Raw genomic sequence first — 20,382 nt, 5'->3', positions numbered from 1 at the left:
AGCCCAATGAATTAGCCAATCTCAGTAGTGGTTACATCAGTCTCTGTACCATTTCTGCCAATGACGGTAAAGTGCTTAGACAAAGAGAGCCCTATAGCTTCTTCCTCCTCTGGGAACCCTTTCCTCCCTTGGGAATTTTCTCACATTCTGTAATAAATAAGAAAACCTGGTTCTGCTTTGCATACTCCCATGGGAGTCCACATCATTAACCTTTGGTGTGAAACAAGAAACTTCAAGCCACTGTCCCCAGTCAGTCATCCATGACCATAGGTGTTTGACTTTGGCCTCTTAGGTCCATGGGCCATGCACAACAGGACAATTAAAGGTCCTGTTGCACTGAAGGATTCTCATTGTGTGGCTTTTGTTTTCAAGGTGTATGGCATTGCATGTAGTAAATCTTATACTCCTTTCCATTCATGGCTGAGTAGCATTGCCCTTCCACAGTCCTCCATGCATATGCATTTGGCTCGTTTCAATTTTTTGCCTATTAAAATAACACTTTTTTTTAAACCCTCATGTATGGTTTTGCATAAAGATGCTTTCAGTCCTCTTGGGTACAGCCTTAGGAGTGGAATTACTGAGTCCTGTGGCAGCTCTGGCCTCAATGTTTTGAGGACACAAAACACTGAGGACACAACTCCTTTCTACAACGACTGCATTATTTAACATTCCCACCGGTGGACTCTATTTGTTCATCCCCTTGCTAATATTTGCCGTGTTTCACTATCTAAAGTAATGCCTGTTAAGCCATCACAGTGGGCATAAGGCAGTCTTACTGAGGTTTAGATTTGCATTTCCCCAATGACATCTGAGAGGAGGATCTTTTTCTGTGTTTACTGGCCATTCATATACTATCTTTAGAGACATGTTTCATCATCTCCTTGCTTACCTCCAAAGGTCATCTTTGTGCTATTCAGTTGTAATGGGGATTTGACTCCTCTGGCATTAGACCATTAATAGCTAGCTATATGCTGATTTGTCACCTTTCTCCCCGCCCTGCAGGTCATCCTTTCCTTTCGTTAGTAGTATCCTTCAATGTGCACATGTTTCTACTTTTGACAAAGACCTACTTATCGTTTTTCTTCTGTTGCTTCTGTCCCCCATGTATCGAATTTAAGAAAGCAGTCCCAAAACCATGCCCATGAAGATTTAAATCTCAGTTATTAAAATGGTGTTCTTTTGTTTTTAAATTATTTATTTTATAGGTATGGGTATTTTGCCTGCCTGTATGTGTACCACATGCATGCAGTGCCCATGGAGGCAGGAAGAGGGCGTCACATCTCCTGGGACTGGAGTTAGAAGGCTGTGTGTGAGCTGTTGTGTCAATGCTGGGAATTGAACCCAGGTCCTCTGGAAGAGCAGCCAGCGCTCTTCACTGCTGAGCCATCTCTCCAGCCTCCTGAAGTAGAGCTTCAGTGAAATTAGTGGCTGAGGTAACTGCATCTTAAAAAAAAAAAAACACCTGGGTGGTGGTGGGGAGACAAAATATACACTAAATTATTGAAGAATTCATAATAACAAATGAACTTATGGATAACATAAAGAGTCTCAAAAATACACTAGCTTTGTTGCAGTCAGGAAAACCCAGTTTGAAAGTGAGATCCCAGAGCATTATCAGAACTCAGTTACTACTAACCTCCATCAATCAAGCAAAGTGATCACATTGTACTCTAAAATGATTTACAATGGAAAAAGATGATTCCTAAATATATAAAAGAGTTGTGTATGCATATGAAGAGCTGACATCTTCAGAAAAATGAGAAAAAGATCATTTTGGTTTAGATTCATTAACACACACACACACACACACTCACACACACACACAATTAGTTGAGAATTTCACTGGCCAAAAAAAACTTTGACCCCTCAAGGAGATAAAATTCATACTTGAGAAGTGATTAAGGAGAACTTACATTTCCACTCCTTAGAAACACCATCATTATGCCAGTCATATTCCAAAAGGACATTTGGCAAAGCTTTCAGAGGTACTGGAATCCCAAGCAAGAGGAACCTGCGATGGGGATGGCTTCAGGATCCCACATTGCATTTGGTGTAGACCAGATGCTTTGGTCAGGACCTCTCCATCCTTCCCATTCAGTACCTGTATGGTGACAAGACAGAGCTTCTCCAGGGGCTCCTGGAACTTGTCAGGTCAGGACCTTGTTTTGAGAATATTGAAAGCACACTTCTTCAGAATGGAGGTCACCAGGAGCATCACAGGAGATCCTTGGGCATCGGAACATAACAGATTCAATTCTCCCACCGGAAAAGGAGGCGGCTTCCCTGGCTCTGTCATTCTTTAGTCTCCTGCTAGAGATCAAATGTTGTCGATCTGTCCTGGAGAAGGTTCCGGACAGAGGCCCTCCTGTTATGTCCTAACAAGCCAATATAGATCACCCCCAAATGTCTTTCCACAGCACACCTTTTGCAGGTACTGGATTTTGTTCCCCTGGTTTGCACAATATGAAAAGAGGAGCTGTGCAGCTTCCAAGCTGATCCAACCTTTGGTGGGTCCATTTCTGAAGATCAGAACATGTTTCTTTCCCTCCCCTCTAATGTAATTCTGACATTCTATCATAGTTTGTCATGAAGTGAGCACTCCTTGCTTGAAAGGAAATGTAGATGGAATAGAAATTCTGAAGATACTGTTTTGTAGCAGTCAATTACTTAAATGTAAAATTTCCAGAGTAAATTGTTACCATTTCATTCCACTTTGAGGTAGGACAATTACAATACTTTTATTTTTGCTATTGAAAACAACAAAACAACTTGATGTGTTCACTAAAATAATCTAGAAGCAAGATTCTTTTGCTTTCCTAAATAAGTGTCAACATTTCCTCCTGGCTTCACTGCTTCCATCTAAGTGATCAGGCAAGGGCTCGGATGGAAACACAGCAGAGTGAATTGTAATTATAGATCTCAGGGTAGAGTTTCACAAATACACATTTTATAAGTGAGGTTTTTATCAGTAAATTGATTCCATTTCATTTAGTTTCTACGCAAAATGTAGTATTTTGGTGCTGCTGCTTAACAAGACTCTATTGTATTGATTCAGAAAATGGCAATAATTTTTACCTCCTGGAGTGTTTTGCAGTTTTTCATCTTCAGCTTTCCTGGAGTGGTTATTTGATTACACAATTGCTCAAATGGGCGATCAATAGAACTAAAAGTTTTAGGAGAGCATTCAGAGATGAGCCTAAATTAATTTCCCTTGATCTCTAGATCACATAAGGATGGGGCTTCAATTGTTGGCATTTAACAAGGCCACAGTAACAAAAACAGCAGCTGAATTCCAAATTTTATACAAGCAGTTGTAACACGTGCAGGGATTTAAAGTTAATCGTTCATTTCACCATGGCTTTCCTTATCAATAAACTCACTGTAAGTCAAAAGTGCATTTAATACACACTGGGCATCACAGCTTAGCCAACAGTCAGCGGCAGACGATATGTTTCCTCTCCTGATGGCATGGCTGGCCAGCAGCTTTGGCTCGCTCTCCTATCCTGCATCACAAGACCGCCTTTCACTAGACCTGGAGGAAAAATAAAAATTCAAAAAGTTACGAAGTCAAAAGCCAGTGAGATGGCTCAGGGGATAAAAGCACTTCACTGTGCAAACCCGGCACCCTGAGTTTGATCCCTGGAAGCCATGTAGAGGTGAGAGGAGACCCCTCCTCCACATTCGGGGGTGGGGTGGGGAGGGGAGCTACCCACACTCACATGTACACACCATGTGCCCACCCATCCACACACAATAATGGCACACTTAAGTTTTTCTCTTAAAGTTGGAAAAATTGTAAGTCAAACTATCATTAATTTGGAGATCTCACTTCCTCTTTAAGAGACGAGGTCTTTGTCTAGCTCCTGGCAACTAGTACAATTTGTACCACTTAGCATGTCAACTAATGCTGAGAAAGCGCGCACACAGACACCGTGTTAGTTACATTTTCATCGCTGTGACAAAATCCACAACTAAGAAGAAATTAAGGAAGCAAGGATGTATTCCGGTTCGTATTAGAGGAAACAGCCCATTGTTGTAGGGAAGACATGGGGGCGGGGGACTGGAGTCTGAGGCAGCTGTCACATTGCATCTGCAGTCAGGAAGGGACCTGTCGCTGAGGAGGGAAGACCAAACCTTAATGTGAGTGCACCATTCTGTGGGCTGACGTCCCAGACTGAATAAAAATGGAAAAGGGAAGCAGTGAATTGAGTACCAACATTCATCTCTTTCTGCTTCCTGACTGCAGCTGCAATGTGACTAGTTGCCTCACACCCCATTCCCCTCAGCTGGAGCCGATGGACTGCCTGTTTGGGGCCAGTCTTTCTTCCTCTGTTAAACCTACCCTCTAAGGCCCACTCAGACTCTCTCCGGGGTGTGTCTCCTAGGAGATTCCAAATCCAGTCTGACTAACAGTGAACATTAAACAGCAACTGAGCTACTCATTAACAGATTTTTTTTTTAAGATAAAAATATACTAATGACAAAGACATACTAATTTCTTCACAAATGAAGTATGATTCTGATGTTAGTTTTCTGAGAGTTTGGAGTGCTTGAATCTATCCTTTTGTGTAACATAATTTAAATCTTTTCCAGGGTCATGATATGAATTATTTCTTTAAAGATTTATGTCCGAGGCCAGCCTGGGCTACCAAGTGAGTCCCAGGAAAGGCACAAAGCTACACAGAGAAACCCTGTCTCGAAAAACCAAAAAAAAAAAAAAAAGATTTATTTTTATTAGTTTTAAGTGTATGTGTGTGTGTGTGTGTGTGTGTGTGCGCGCGCGCATGCGTGCACACAGGTGAGTACAGGTGCCCATGGAGGCTAGAGGTGTCTGATCCTCCTGAGGTGAAGTTACAGGCACTTGTGAGCCACCAGACATGGGTGCTGGGAATCAAGCTTGGGTCCTCTGCAAGAACGCTGTCATCTTAACTGCTGGGCTATCTTTGTAGCTCCCAGTGACTTATTTCAATTCCATTGTTGCATATATAATTTGGAGAAGTTAAAGAAATATAAAATAATCATAATGGAGGAATATATAAGCTAGGAAAAGTAACAGGAGGAAGGTAAGTCTTTAAAGAGTGTTGTAGAGTTATACTGTTCAGAACAGTAGTCACCAGCCACATGTGCTATGGAGAACTTGAAATGTGGCCAATATGAACTAAAAAAGCTTTGAGTGTGATGTGCGCAATAGAGTCAGTATAACTTAGTAAGAAGAAAACTATCTGGACTCTCTCCTCTCCTTCGAAGTTGCCTCTACTTTTGCATTCCCAGATGCAGGATTGCCTCATGCTTTGAGCATGTTGGGAGCAGGATCTTGGCAAGACCTGAATGAATGTGAGCACTGCCAGAAAGGTCATTCAGGAAGGTCTAAGAAGAAGGTGATGAACGATAGCACAAACCTTCTGTCTTCAAGAAGGAATAAAGAGCAGGTGCTGGGGCAGCAGCCTGCACTTTAAGCGACTCCCCATTCTCAACTTTCCGTGGCTGAAGTTTTCCTGGACTCATGCACTGTCATATAATTACTGGAAATTATTCCATTTGGAGGACTTTTTTTTTCTTTCAGAAAAATGGTTGTCATGACATTTGAGCATGCTTAATTCCCCCTTCATGTACTTACCTGAAAGATAATCTATAGCATTTTATTCAATTAGTGGTAGGTGTAGAGGGCTGCTTTATAAATCATTGTAAAATAGACACATTGAAAAGACAGTATTTACCCAGCAGTCACCACATGGATTAGTCTGGGAGATAAATACCATTTTTCAGTTTTACTTATTTGAGAACTAAAGCAAAAAGAGCTGAAGTAATATGTCCAAAGGAATATCTTAGAAAGTAGGGAAGCTATGGCATGGTACACAAATGATTCTTCCATGTGCCTCTAATCTTCAGTCTTTGAAAGATAGTTTCAGATATGCAAATGTCTTCATTTTATTTTATGCCCACCATGTAGAAACTCAGGACAGTTGGCCATTCATCTTGTAGGCTCCCCACCCGCCCCCAGAGAAATTCAGTCCATTCCAGTACTGGGAGAAAGCATCAAGGTTCAGTTTGTTGATATCTGGAAAGGATCGCAGCTGTGGGAGCTATAGAACACGCAGACCACAAAACAGAAACAAGTCTCATGTGATTGTAAGGGTGGTGCTCCCATCATGCTCCAGGTCTATGTACTGCCAGGGAAAAAGAACCTTTGTGAGGCTGTGCTCTGGGGCAAACTGCTTACATGTGCAAGCATGGGGACCTGATTGATACCTACAGAACCCATGTTTTAAAAAAAGCTGTTTGTGTTGGCACATGCTTGTAATCTCACTGCTGGGAAGGTAGATTTCTGGGGCTCACTGGTCAACTAGCCTAGTATAAATAGCAAGCTCCCAGCCAGTGAGAGACCCTGTCTCCAAAAAAAGGTGACGTGGATAGCACCTGAAGGATGACACCCAAGGTTTAACCTCTGGCCTCTGACATGCATAGACATGGATGTTTAAATATACCTGTATATACATGTGCACCTCTGTGTGTGTACACATGAGTGCATGTGTGAATGTGTGTTTGTGTGTGTGTGTGTGTGTAATTGCCCCAATGCCCAGAATCAAGAAAAGAAGGACTTCACACAATTCACACAATACTGAGCTTTTCATAGCAGAGCTAGGATGCCTGGCCCCCCATGTTTGAGATATCATTACTGGTTTTACTCATTCATTTATGTTAATTTTATTATTTTATGTGTATGAGTATTATGTCTGGATGTATGTATATATGTGTACTACATATACCTCCACATGCCTGGTACCCACAGAAGCCAGGAGAGAATGTTGGATCTCCTGGAACTGGAGTTACAAATGGCAGTGAGCCACCATGTGGGTGCTGGGAATCAAACCCTGGTCCTATGGAAGAGCAGCCAGTGGCTTTAACTGCAGAGGCATCTCTCCAGTCCCGTATTTCTGGTTTTAAATAACAGAAATTTACCCAGGCTAGCTTGAGTGCAGAAGTGTGGCTGGAAGGTTCAGAGAGGTATTAGAAGACACAGCAATCACCTCAGGGTATTAGTTGACCACTGTCTAGATGCATCAAGATTATTTGTCTGTTGCCGACTGAAGGACATTTTGACTCCTTTCAAAATGTATAATGAAGCTCCTGTACTTTTGTGATGAGATCCTTTGTTAGTTAGGTGTCTGATATGGACAGATCAGGTTGGGGCAGAAGAGTGGATGTGCAGGTCAGGTTGGGCCCAGAGGCTGGATATGGCTTAGATGAAATGAAGTCAGGTGGACACAACAGATTGGGATGTGCTTCCTGGTCCAAGCCTGGAGTGTAGGGGTAGATATGGGTATTGGGAAGGGCTTCTGGAAGGGGGACCAGGCAGACTCCTCCAGCTAGACTCTGGAGAAGCCTGTGCAAGTATCTGGCTGATGGACAGGTTGAATGCAGCATGGGAGGGGCCTGTGGGTCCCAAGTCCCTATAAATATCCATGATGCAGATTCTTGTGTAGACATGTTTTTAACTCCACTGGATAAACACTAACGAGATTGCTACATCATACAGCAAGAATAGATTTAGCTTCATATGAATCACATTCATTTCTATATTAATCAGATACTGACATGTTTTAGATACTTTGGCTTGAATAGCATATCTTTTTTTTTTTTTTTTTTTTTTTTTTTTGGTTTTTTGAGACAGGGTTTCTCTGTGTAGCTTTGCGCCTTTCCTGGAGCTCACTTGGTAGCCCAGGCTGGCCTCAAACTCACAGAGATCCGCCTGCCTCTGCCTCCTGAGTGCTGGGATTAAAGGCATGCACCACCACCGCCCGGCTTGAATAGCATATCTTATTAATCTCTTCTGTTACTGTTTACTCAGGGTTGGCTACTGGAAAACTTGATATTATACATTTATTATTCTGTTGGAAGAATGCTGTTTTAAAACCAAACTACTGGAGTTCATATATAATCCTCCACTGGCTTAAGGTATAGCCTTAAGCACTTAACATATGATATCTTAGTTTTGTTATCTGCTTAGAGGGTGTAGTGATAATATTCAATCTGAATGAAAGTATTTATTTTGCATATATTGATCTTGGCAAGTGTTAGGTAATCACTAACTTAATAGTAAGATAACCAGTGGAATGATCAAAGAGTAAGTTCATTCTTAGAGTGCACAGGTTTGGAAATGAGATATGTACTGTGTAGTTTTTATTGTCAACTTGACACAAACTAGAACCCCTGGGAAGAGGGACTCTCCATTGAGGAGCTGCCTGCATCAGATTGGCCTGTGCATGTGTCTGTGGGGTGTTTTCTTTCTTTCTTTCCTTTTTTTTAAATTTTTTTTTTTTGAGACAGGGTTTCTCTGTGTAACAACAGTCCTAGCTGTCCTGGAACTCACTGTGTAGACCAGGCTGGCTTCGAACTTACAGAGAACCGCCTGCCTCTGCCTCCCGAGTGCTGGGATTAAAGACACGCACCACCACTGCCTGGCCAAGGTATTTTCTTGATTGCTAACTGATTTATGAAGGATCAGCCCACTATGGGTGGTACCGTCCCTATGCCTGTGGGTATGAGCTATATAAGAAAGGTAGCTGGCCAGGTGGTGGTGGCACAGGCCTTTAATCCCAGCACTCGGGAGGCAGAGCCAGGTGGATCTCTGTGAGTTTGAGGCCCTCCTGGTCTCCAAAGTGAGTTCCAGGAAAGGCACAAAGCTACACAGAGAAACCCTGTCTCGGAAAAGAAAAAAAAAAAAAAGAAAAGAAAAGAAAGGTAGCTGAGAATGAGGTAGCTGAGAATGAACCAGTGAGCTAGAGGGTAAGCCAATAAGCACATTCCTCGATGGTTCCTGCCTTGACTTCCCCCAGTGATGGATTGTGACCTAGAAGTGTAAGCCAAAGTAAACCTTTTCTTCCCCAAATTTCTTTTGGTCACGTTGTTTTATCTTAGCAACAGGAAGCAAACTAGAACAGGATATAACTAAAAAAAAAAAAAAAAAAAAAAAAAAAAAAAAAAAAAAAAAAAAAAAAAAAAAAAGGAAGGCCCGTTAGAGCAGTTTATTGCCCCCTCCTCTCTTTATCTCCGTTTCTCCACCCTCTGCAGTGAAAATCAAGCAGGCTGCTGGTGAATGTTTGGAGGTTTCTTCCTCTTGGCCATGCCTATCACTACAGAGAAAATATGCTACAGATAGTAGCAGATACCACATATGGTAAACTTTGCTTGGCAACAAAGATTAACACATCTATGATTTGGGGTTGATTTATGCAATGTGGTGTTGTTGAGGTGTGGGTCCCCAGGAAGTAGAGGCTAGTGGATATGTTCTTGGAAGGGACTTGGGAACGAGGTCTCTCCCCGACTTTCCGTTAGTCTGATGCTCTGAACACTTGCTCCTGAACGTGCTCTCACTCTTGCCATGACGTGCTGCAGCTTAGAGGCCTCTTACCAGCACTGAGCCACTACAGGCATCATGCCATTCATTGTGTCGCATTTCTCAATCTGTGGCTCGAAACCCCCGTGGGGTCAAACAGCCCTTTCACGGGCATCACTGAAGACCATCTGCATATCAGATATTTACATTACAACTCATAACAGTAGCAGAATTAAGGTTATGAAGCAGCAACAAAAATAATTTTATGGTCGGGGGTCACCAAGGCATGAGGAACTGTATCAGAAGGCGGGAGCATTAGGAAGGTTGAGAACCACTGTCATAAACCCCCTTTCTTTGTAGTTTACCATTTCTTGGGTACTCTGTTGTAGTCATAGAAACTAACATAACATTCACCAAGGAAGGATGGTAACACATCTGTGGCTATTAACTGGCCTTTACGGCTTCCTTTCTCAGCATTATTGAGGATGCAGAAACTAAATCAAATCAAACTCAGAGGCAACAAATTCTTATTTTAAAGAGACAGCTATAAGTCTTAGGGTGGTCTCAAACCTCAAGCAAAATCCTGAATATACAGTTTGCCCATCACTTTTCCTTTGAGACAATTAAAATGATTTTGTTACCTATAAAATGGTTGTTAAGAATTGAGTGAAGGGACTGGAGAGGTGGCTCAGAGATTAAGATCACTTGCTGCTCTTTCAGAGGACACGGATTCCCAGCACCCACATGGAATGGTTCAAAACCTCCATAACTCTGCTTCCAGGGAAGCTGACTCACTCTTCTAACCTCCAGAGGTATCTGCATCTCAAATATTGTTATAGGACCAGCCTTAATAATATTCTTCCCAGGGGCCCAGAAGAGAAACTATGAACAGTGAGAATTGTTTTTAAGAAAAGAATGTAGGTACACCAAGCTCTTTGTCCATTTACTTTATTCCTCTTTGACAAAATTCTATCTACACAGCTTCAGTTCCATCTTCACATTCAGTTCCTCTCTCTCTGTGCCTATTTTTCCTGTTCTCATAGTTTTAGTAAGCTCCTATGCTTTTGACCTGATCTTCATCCTCTGTTCCTTCATCCTCCATCTCTCCTTCCTAGCTCCTTACTCCTGGCTCTCAGAAAACTCTACAAGAGATCTGCCTTACCCTCTACAGAATCCCTGTCTTCCTCTCTTCTCTCTGGCCATTCTGTCTCTCAGGAATCTCGTTCCACCTTTCACTCTACCTTCTTTGTTCTCAGTCAGTTGCTCTGGAATGCCACTGGGCCTGAAGGAAAGGGATGGTCTCAGCTATTCTGTTCACCACTAGTCCTGCAATGCTTTGTTTGGAGCTGGCCCTAGCTAAAGGGGAAGTTTGCAAAAGGCAGATACCCAATTCAAATCCTAAAAAGGGAGCAGGGAGCTCAGGGCCAGAAGACTGTGCCTACATGACCTTATCCAAGCAGAATGCTCACACATACACGTGCTATGGGAATTAATAATCACAAGAAATTCATGGCGAGGAGCAGCTGAATATTAAAGCTGAATAACACCAAATATTCCATGATAAATGGCTTCCCACTTAAAGGACTCTTGGTTGGTCAAGGTATAGCTTATTATATACAACTGATAGACCCAAGGCCTAGGGTACTACCTTCTCGAGGGGGCACCCCAAGAACCCAGACTCTGATCCAGTTGATGCAACAGCAAGAGGTGTTTATTAATGCGGCTCCTCTGCTCCAAAGAGCAAAAGTCGTGCCTATTGCAATCACATGGGTACTTTTAAAGGAAAAACCCACAAAAGCCATAAGATTACAATGCCCATACAATTTCATGGCCTGATCACAGGGTGATCACAGAGTGGATACAGTTACGTCTGCATGCACATTCTTCCCGAAACCTCAAGGGGGGTATCAGGGCAGAAGTGGAGTTTATACAAAGGTCACAGTGGTCCTTCCTGGAACACTTGCAATCCCAGTCACAGTTGAGCGCATCTCTTAACAGAGATCTCTTTACATTATTACATTGTGGCAGGGGTGGTTGAATAATGGCTGAGTCAGGTTGCCCTTGGAACTAGTTTTCTTTTTAGTTCCTTATTTTCCTGGGGCTTGGGAGTGTAAGCCTGAAGGGTTAGGGTCTTCCAGGCTCCCTATATCATATTCTTGTGGCTTGCCACACCTGCACATGTGGTGCACATACAGATAACTACACACACACACACACACACACACACACACACACACACACACATACATAAATATTTTTAAATACTCGAATGAAATGTTGTATCTGTGGTATTAGTGCTTATGAATATTAATGTATAATATTATGAGGGAGTGACAAAGAGAAGAGTTATAGATTTGATTCGCCATGTCAAAAAGAGAGTAACTGTGAGCCATGTCAAAATTGGAATTATTAAAATGTATCAAATTTGGAGGAAGCAATTCTAAGAAGAAATTAATGTGGGTAGCTATGCTAATTTAAAATGTGAAACACTTCATGATTTGAGAACCATGAATAATTTGGAATTCTTTGATACTTCTTATGTATCCATGAAATGGTGATGCCTGAAAATACATTTTCAAGAGGAAGAACTTAAAATTTATGCAAATCCTAAGACCTGAGATATAGAGAAAGAAAATTATTTGCTTATGGATAAAATGTGACAACTATTATAGAATGGATGAATGAATAGTGAATTAATTAGAAGGCAAAGGAAAAAAATAAATACTGGAACCTATTAGGAAAAGAATTAACACTGTAATTGTACCTAGCTGTGTAGTCAGAGTGGCTATTCAGCCTTCAAATAAGCCCCCATCCCTGAGAGATGTTGGTTCCCTCGGTCAATTGATTGGTTTAGAAATAGACATGTGATGAGTTAGGTCAATAAGAATTAAGGCTTTGGAGCTAAGTACCACAGAGACATGGAGCCAGAGTTATATAGACAGTAGGATCCTAGGGATCAGATCTGTGGATTTATTATTGAGGACCTTGAACTTGCCTTGGTTCTTTTTTTTTTTTTTTTTTGGTTTTTAACGAGACAGGGTTTCTCTGTGTAGCTTTGGTGCCTATCCTGGATCTCGCTCTGTAGACCAGGCTGGCCTTGAACTCACAGAGATCCGCTGGTCTCTGCCACCCAAGTGCTGGGATTAAAGGCGTGTACCACCACCGCCCAGCAGGCCTTGGTTCTTACATCAATGATATTCAGCTAACGCCCTGTGGCAAGTACTATGCCAGGCTAATATCTCTCTATATCCTTCACCCACACCTTTCATGCTCAACCTAGCCTGATTTTTTAGTTTCTGATTTTAAAACTAGAAATAATATTTAGAGCTCCTTATTCTAGCTCAAAGAACCTAGCATTATGGGAAGTCCTTTCTTTTTCTCCCTGGGCCATCATGGTAGCTGCTACTGATTGAGGAACATCTCATTCCATAAACTACTGGGTGGCTTTGTGTGCCAACTTGATACAAACTAGAGTCATCAGAGGAAGCAGCCTTAGCTGAGGAAATGCCTCCTTGGGATCCAACTGTAAGGCATTTTCTTTTTTCCTGATCAATAGGGAATGGCCCAGCCCATGGTGGGTAGTGCCATCCCTGAGCACTATAAGTCCTGAGTTCTATAAGAAGGTGGGCTTAGCAAGCCAGGGGAAGCAAGCCACTGAGAAGCTCCATCAGCAGCTCCCCTCTGTGGCCTCTGTATCAGCCCCCGCCTCTGGGATCCTGCCATGTTTACGCTCCTGCCCTGACTTCCTTGAGTGATGAACAGCAATGCTGAAATGTAAGCTGAATAAATCCTTTCCTCCCCAACTTGCATTTTGGTCATGGCGTTTTGTTGAAGCAATAGAAACCCTAACTAAGATACTAAGACAGATAGATAGCAACAAAAAAGATCAAACTGTTCATTGGATTCAGTCAGCTCCAGGCTCCAACTGGTTATGAAAAGTAGGGAGAAAAAAAGCAGGGCATGCTGGCATACCCCTGTAATTCTAGCACAGAAGGGGCTGAGGCAGGGAGTTCTCAAGCTGTATGCAAAACCTTGTCTCAACAACAAAATCCATGGGAAGTGCACCCAGGGTCAGAGCATACTCTAAAGAGGATCGTACAGAGCAAGGAGGTCCAATTAACCATCCTTCTTAGCAACAGTATGACTGTAAGGAAATGAGAAATATTGTATAATGCCGGGTTAGTCCCAGTGTGTCCATCAAACGGTGCCGTTAATATTGAACTGGGAAAAGTTTGCAAAACACCAGAGTGTTCTGATAGCATTGGAAGCATGCCAGAATGGACTGGTAATAAGTGAATAAAGCAAAAGTTGTTGTTGTTTTAAACAGTCACCAGAGCTTGGGCTCTAATATGCCTTTATGAGGGAGGTTGTTTTGTTCTGTTTGATGGAGGGTCTCACATAACCCAGGATGGTCTTAAACTTACTAAGTAGCTGAAGCTGACTTACTACCTAAGTGCTGGGATTTATAGGCGTGTGTCACCACACTGAGCTCAGAGCTTGCTTTTATTTAAAATAGAAATTCACTTGGTCTGGAGTTATGGCTCAGCTGTTAAAGACTGGGCTCAAAACCAAAATGTTAAAAAAAAAAAAGAACCCCCCAAAACTACTATACACAATATTTACAAAATATCAAGATAAGTGTTACCACACTGGAGTTATCAATAAAATTCTAAGTGATAAACCTAAATTCTCTGGTCAGTATGTAGTTTATTTCAATATGAAGTTTACTTCCATACTTCAAGGGTTCTTATATATTTTTTCCATTTAGCAAGTGAAAATTTGATGGAAGTGTTATCAGAAGCTGGCCCATGATCACAGGCTGTTATCCGAGAGCTACTTAAACACTGTGGCTCTGAAAGATAGACTTTAAAAAAAACTTTTTGTTATGCAGTACGTTCGCTTTAACAAACAGGGTAGTGGAGGTCAGGGGAAATTGATTTTTTTTTTCCAGGTCAGGAGGATAATTTTAGACAAAACTGCTTCTCAACATTTCAGGTTCTTTGAAAATAAGCACATTGTTAAAGAAAGGTCTCCTGTAGGCCATAATGAATAGAGCAATTGATAGCTCATCCATTACTCAGGCTGACTGGTGATCAAACTTGCTTGTCCTGTTGTGAACGCTTAGACTAGAATTGTCTAGACATTTCATCAATATTTACTGAAGCATGGGAGACATTCATTTATCCACTTCTGAGTCACTGCAGATAGGAAAAGCAAATAAATTAAATTGCTCTCATAATGGGAAATACCGCCACACCATAACAATTTGATGTTCACGATCTCCAATTGGTTGTTGATTAGGCACTGATATATTATGATAAAATTTATCTCGGTTTCATTAGTCTAGAATTTATGGGTAGGCATATCTGAAATGATTACTCCCATGATTAGGAAGACACGATCTCCCGGGCACATGGTTGTAGATGGAAGCAAGACTCCATATTTTACTGTTCTAACACTGTTCATGGGAAATAGCCTAGCAAAGGGTGGGGCCCATGCTGCAACTAGACTTCAACCACAGGGAATTTTCTACTCTTCTTCTCCACTGCTTTATGACGTTTTTATTTGTGTCAAATTACAGAGTACCATAAGCAAGTGCCAGATTATGATTGTAATATGGTAATATAATGGATAATTGCTTGATTACCCAAAGTTCTCCATTTCTGAATGCACATTGAGAGGTGTATTTAAAATAATTTGGCAGGACAAACACTTTTGTATCTTATTTGAACAATCATCAGGTGTATGAATATGTAGTCAAATTTCTAAACAGTCTTATTAAATAAGAAACAAAGGTAATAGCCAAAGAGATCAGAGAACTAGCGAAGAGCCAAGACTACCTTATCTTACCACCTCACCGCCGGTGCTTCCCCAGAAAGAGCTTCTTCCTGTCTGACTTATGTTTTTATTGCCTTTCTGTTCTGCCTTCTCATTGGCTCTAAGCCCAGCCACATGACTTCCTCATCACTGCCTGTCTATACAGATTTCCAGGTCTCTATGGTTGGTACTGGGATTAAAGGCTCATGTCACCACACTTGGCTATGTCCTTGATCATACAGAGACTCTGCCTGCCATGTGATCAGATTAAGGGCGTGGGCTACCACCTCCTGACTTCTGCTTTTGACTCGATATATGACCTCGCTATGTGACCTCTGATCTCCAGGCAAACTTTATTTATTAACACACAAATAAAATCACATTTTAGCACAATTAAAATATCACCACATGAATATATATGTAACTTACCAATGTGTGTGTACATATACCTGTAAATTAAATATACTTATATAAAATGCTAAATATTGATGCATTATGCTTAATCCCTTTAAAAAGTCTTACATTAAATTGCTACTGCATTTAAAGCAGAAATATAAAAAAATTGACCAGTTTACTAAATACAGATGAATCCACAAAGGAATCAAAAATGAAATAAAAATTTCTATTGAAATGTTATATTCCTGATTGACATTTAAGAGGCACTACCAAACTGGAAATAAATATCTTTTTACAGGTTTTGGAGAGACCGAAGATTCTGGGAGCAGTTCTGAGGCCTCTGAACTAAGAATGGAATTACAGCGAGGAAGGATGGCAAATGATTTCCTTCTCTTGGACTGTGGGAACTGTCAGGAGGAGGTGGGCACAGCAGTGTCTGTGTTTCCCAGCCGGAGTTCTCTGTTCTTTCAGCATCGGAGGCCTGGCTCCTCAGGAAACATACAGTCAGTCATCTATGATGCTTGCTGTGCGTAGTGCCCAGCACAGATGCATCGTTAAGTCAGGGGCTTGTCAGAGAACAGCGGAGAGAGAAACTGCCCCACAAATACATCTCTGGCTTCATCCACATCAACAACTTCTTTCTGGGTTTAAGTCAAGACAGCAAAAAGCAGTGAGTTTTGTGTAGCCATTAGAGTGCCATGAGTGTAGATCACCATTCCCTGCCTCTTGGAGTTCACCTTTGGGAGAGCTTGTGTATTTCTATCCCTTTCAAGTCTGCAGCCTCAAACCCTTGCTCTCGAGCAAAACTGTCAGCTTCCATTTCCAAAAAGGTTAAGCACACAAGGCCTAACTTTCATCAAGGATCCCATGCAGGACTGGCTCCTCCCTGGTGCAGACAGATTTAGAATGGAGAGCCTGTTGTTCTTATTAGCATAGTAAGCCACCTTCAACACTGTCTTTTGGAAGATTACAAGAAAAAAAAATCCTGCTGTATTAATAAACTCTTGTTTTTCCTACCAAAATCCAGATTTTCCCTAAATCTACATGCTTTTCATTTTGATGACTATAACATGAATCTTAAAAGGTCTTGTTAATAAAAACAAACCCGGAGCCAGGTATTAGGGTGAATGCTGGAAGGCCAGAGAAGCAGAACAAGCCACAGCCACCTCACCTTGCCAATTCCTCAGTTGACCCTGTTTCCTCAGAATGGATCTCAGCTCAACTGCTGCTCAAAAGCCTAGAAACTTAACCAACTAAAAGCTTCTAGTTTCTGGTCCTCCCACCCTATATACCTTTCTGCTTCCTGCCATCACTTCCTGGGATTAAAGGTGTGAGTCACCATGCCTGGCTGTTTCCAATATGGTTTTTAACTCATGGAGATCCAGACAGATCTCTGCCTTCAGAATGTTAGGATTAGAGGCGTGTGTGCCACCATTTTCTGACCTCTATATCTAGTGGCAGTTCTGTGCTCTGACCCCAGATAAGTTTATTAGGGTGCACAACATTTTGGGGAACACAATATTACCACAGATGACAATTGGGAGCAGTAAGGTTAGCTATGAGACGTGTTGCCACCAGTGACTTGTGCAGCACAAGTTCCTGATGGCTGCTCCTTCTCCATAGTATGGAGCATCCACAGGGGCCCTGGCAGCTTTCCTCTTGAGGATTTCCATGAATCCATCCATCCTGATGCAGTCAAAGAATGCTGTTGCTGTGTGTCTGCTGAGTCCTCCACCAACCTCACTCACTTTCAAGCCACCAGCATGATACTCAACTTGCAATTTTGTTTTCACAAGTTTCTCAACAAAGTTCCGTGTGCTCACACTCAGCCAAGATTTTGTCATTTGGTTTCAGAGAATACATGTCAAGGCAATCTTTGCCCACTATGGCTGAGCCATCGAGAATAGAGCTCCCTATCCCAAAGAGGGTCTTTTCACGCCACTTTCGACACTTCGGGCTTCGGCTCCTTTTCAGCTGCTACCGTTTTTACTTCTCTTCTCAATACACAATCCAACAGTGAGACTGAGTGAGTGTAGATCGTCTACTCTGCTATCATATTAACTTTGAAATTTTCAGTTCATTTACACACACACACACACACACACACACACACACACACACACACACACCCCGCCCTGGAATGTTAAGCCAGAAAAGTGAACTCATTTTTTTATAATGAAGTATTTTTTTGTAGATCTAGGGAAAATGTATTTCTTTAGAATAAGTAACTTTTGACCCTATATTTGCACATGTGTTTATATACTAATATGTATGTTTCATATTCATTTTGAAGTCCTGTTTGCAAGGTTGGTCCTTTGTTGATACCTGAAATGGAACTTTCCCTTAATGGTAAGAGGGACTTACCATGCCGGCCTTGGCAAACAGTGCTCCTTATATGGCACACCTGTGTTCTTTTTGAGAGTTTGGAATTTGGGGCATGTGGTAGTCAGTGTATGACCTATGTCTCGGTTAGCTTTTCAATTGCCGTAATAAACATCATGGCCAAAAGTAACTCGGGTAGGAAAGGGTTGTTTGACTTACACTTCCATGAGACAGTGTATCATTGAGGGAAGACATGACAGGAACTCAAGAGAGACCCTGGAGGCAGGAACTAAAGCAGAGAGGATGGAGGAATGCTGCTCACTAACTTGCTCTCCATGGCTTGCCCAGCTTACTTTCTTATATACCCTAGGACCACCTGCTCAGGAGTGGTACTGTCCACAGTGGGCTAGGCCCTCCCATATCAATCATCAGTCAAGACTGATGCCCTACAACCTTGTCTACAGGCCAACCTGATGGAAGCATTTTCTCATTTGAGGTTTCTATTTCAAGTTTGTATCAAGTTGGCAAACAAACAATAGCAACAACAAACTAGTCAGGATTACCTACTCTTCCCCAAGCCCTTTGGGTAGGAGTCTCTAACAAACTTCCTGGTAGACACACCCTGTACCTGCTGTAACTAGAAGAAATGAACTTCTCATATGGCTCCATTGCCATAGCCTCAATAGGAGATGCTCCCCACAGGATATCTGGAAATGCTTGGTCCCCAGCTGGCAGTGGTGTTTTGGGAGGTTCTGGAGCTTTTAAGAGTGGGAGCCTGGCTGGAGCAGAGCACTGGAGATGTGTGCCTTTTGAGGTTATACCTGTTAACTTGTGTACCATTCTATCTCTCTGCTTCTTCTCTGAGGAGCTTCTGCTACATGCTCTCTGCCATGATGCTTTATCCTGCCATTGGCTCTCAATTCAATAGGGCTGAAGACTACAGGTGGAATCCCATGAAACTGTAGGCCCACAGAAATCCATCCTTCCTTAGATTGCTTATGTCTGGTACTTTGTCACTGTTAGGGTCCTGGAGAAGTCCCACAAAAGACCACCATCCATGTATGCAATCAGCAAGGGTGTTCTTTATTCCAGTGTGCTGGGGCTGGCCATCCCACACAAAGGTGAAATGGCAATCACCCTGAGAGGAATTCACAGGCTCCTTTTAAGTATAGCCAAGGGGAGTTCCTAAGGCAGTTAGGTCACTTTCGATATGATTGGCTTAAGCAAGTAGTAATGGTATTAGTGCATTCTAATTGACCAGGGCTAGTAGGGGTTGGTTAAGGCTACAGTTTTCCATTTTGGGGCAGGCCTGGACAAGTCCCAGGCTTTGTCCTTATTTGGTTATCACCTCGAGCTTGCTGACTGTGGCTCAAGCCTGGCCTAGTCTGATATTGCACATACCAGGCCTCCTTGTCCTTGTTGTTGGGGGTGTTGGAGATTGATTGTCCTTTGTTTGTGGCTCTTTCAGAAACTGCCTGCTCAGTTCCAAGAAGCAGGGACTGAGGCCTAGTTCTTAACTGAGTTATTAGGGCAGGCTGTCATGATATTTGCTTGGCCCTTTCATCACAGTGATGAAAGCAACTAAGAGAGAGTCCTTAGAGTCTTGGGCTTGGTCACCTTGTATTTCATGAGTATTTTCCTTTTACTGATTTTATTTGTAACCTTTTACTGGGATAAATATTATTTATGAGTACACTGAGTCTAAGTGGGTCCTTAGAAAACAACTCAACATGGGAGTGTTCTTGGAACTGTGGCACACAGTCACACTCCAGCCATCACAGTGAAGGCAGTGAGCTGTCCTGTCCCTACCATGTCAGTATATGTTAAGAGGGGAAGGCTAGCCATTCATATATATAGGCTTTAAGGTGCCCAATCCTCTGTCTCCAGCATGGTTTCAGAGAAGGTCAAATGGGAAGTCAGAATCTCACCAATATTCCACTGCTGTGTAATGTCTTTCTGTATGCTGTGAATATGTGTTTCTCTGATTGGTTGATAAATAAAGCTACATTGGCCTATGGCAGGGCAGAACCTGGATTGTCCATGGAGACAGTCATAGTATAGCATCTGCCTTTGCCTACCAACTCAGTGTCATAGAAAAAATAAGATCCATACCTGCTTCAGTATGATCCAGAGTCTCCAAAATGTTCAGGCTATAAGAGGATGGGATTCAGCACCTAGCAATTTGGATAATTTCCCCATGAATGAAGCAACAGCAACAACAACAAAACCCAAATAATCAGTAGATGTTGTGGAGTTTGAACAATAAATATCCCCAACACGACAGTGTATTTCAACACTTGATCCCAGTGGGTGGGGTTGTCTAGAGAAGTTATGGAACCTTGAGGCCCAAAAGAATCTTTCACAGATTTTTTACAAAGACTGGCTTCAGCAGTAAAGAGAATGGTCCCGGATTCAGAAGCTAGTCAGGTAATAATTGAATCTTTGGCTTTTGAGAATGCAAATGCAGCATGCAAAAGAATAATCAGGGGGGCTGGAGAGATGGCTCAGAG

General features: G+C 42.1%; 1 protein-coding gene and 1 pseudogene across 2 annotated transcripts in view; one reads left to right on the top strand and one right to left on the bottom strand.

Moving 5' to 3' along the window:
• LOC143274554 (uncharacterized) overlaps positions 1–19,601 on the top strand; it is a 52,098-nt gene extending 32,497 nt beyond the window's left edge. For both annotated transcript variants that reach the window (XR_013053232.1, XR_013053233.1), the window contains one exon: positions 15,849–19,601. The gene's annotated coding sequence lies outside the window, so the exon portion shown is untranslated. The remainder of the gene's footprint in view (positions 1–15,848) is intronic.
• Positions 16,063–17,235, bottom strand: LOC102914580 (adenosine kinase pseudogene; annotated as a pseudogene).
• Positions 19,602–20,382: the final 781 nt, after the last annotated feature.

The sequence above is a fragment of the Peromyscus maniculatus genome, chromosome 8 (genome assembly GCF_049852395.1).
Source record: "Peromyscus maniculatus bairdii isolate BWxNUB_F1_BW_parent chromosome 8, HU_Pman_BW_mat_3.1, whole genome shotgun sequence".
In the NCBI taxonomy this organism is placed as follows: domain Eukaryota; kingdom Metazoa; phylum Chordata; class Mammalia; order Rodentia; family Cricetidae; genus Peromyscus; species Peromyscus maniculatus.
The sequence above is the reverse complement of the archived record's forward strand: the minus strand, read 5'-3'. Positions and strand labels throughout refer to the sequence as shown.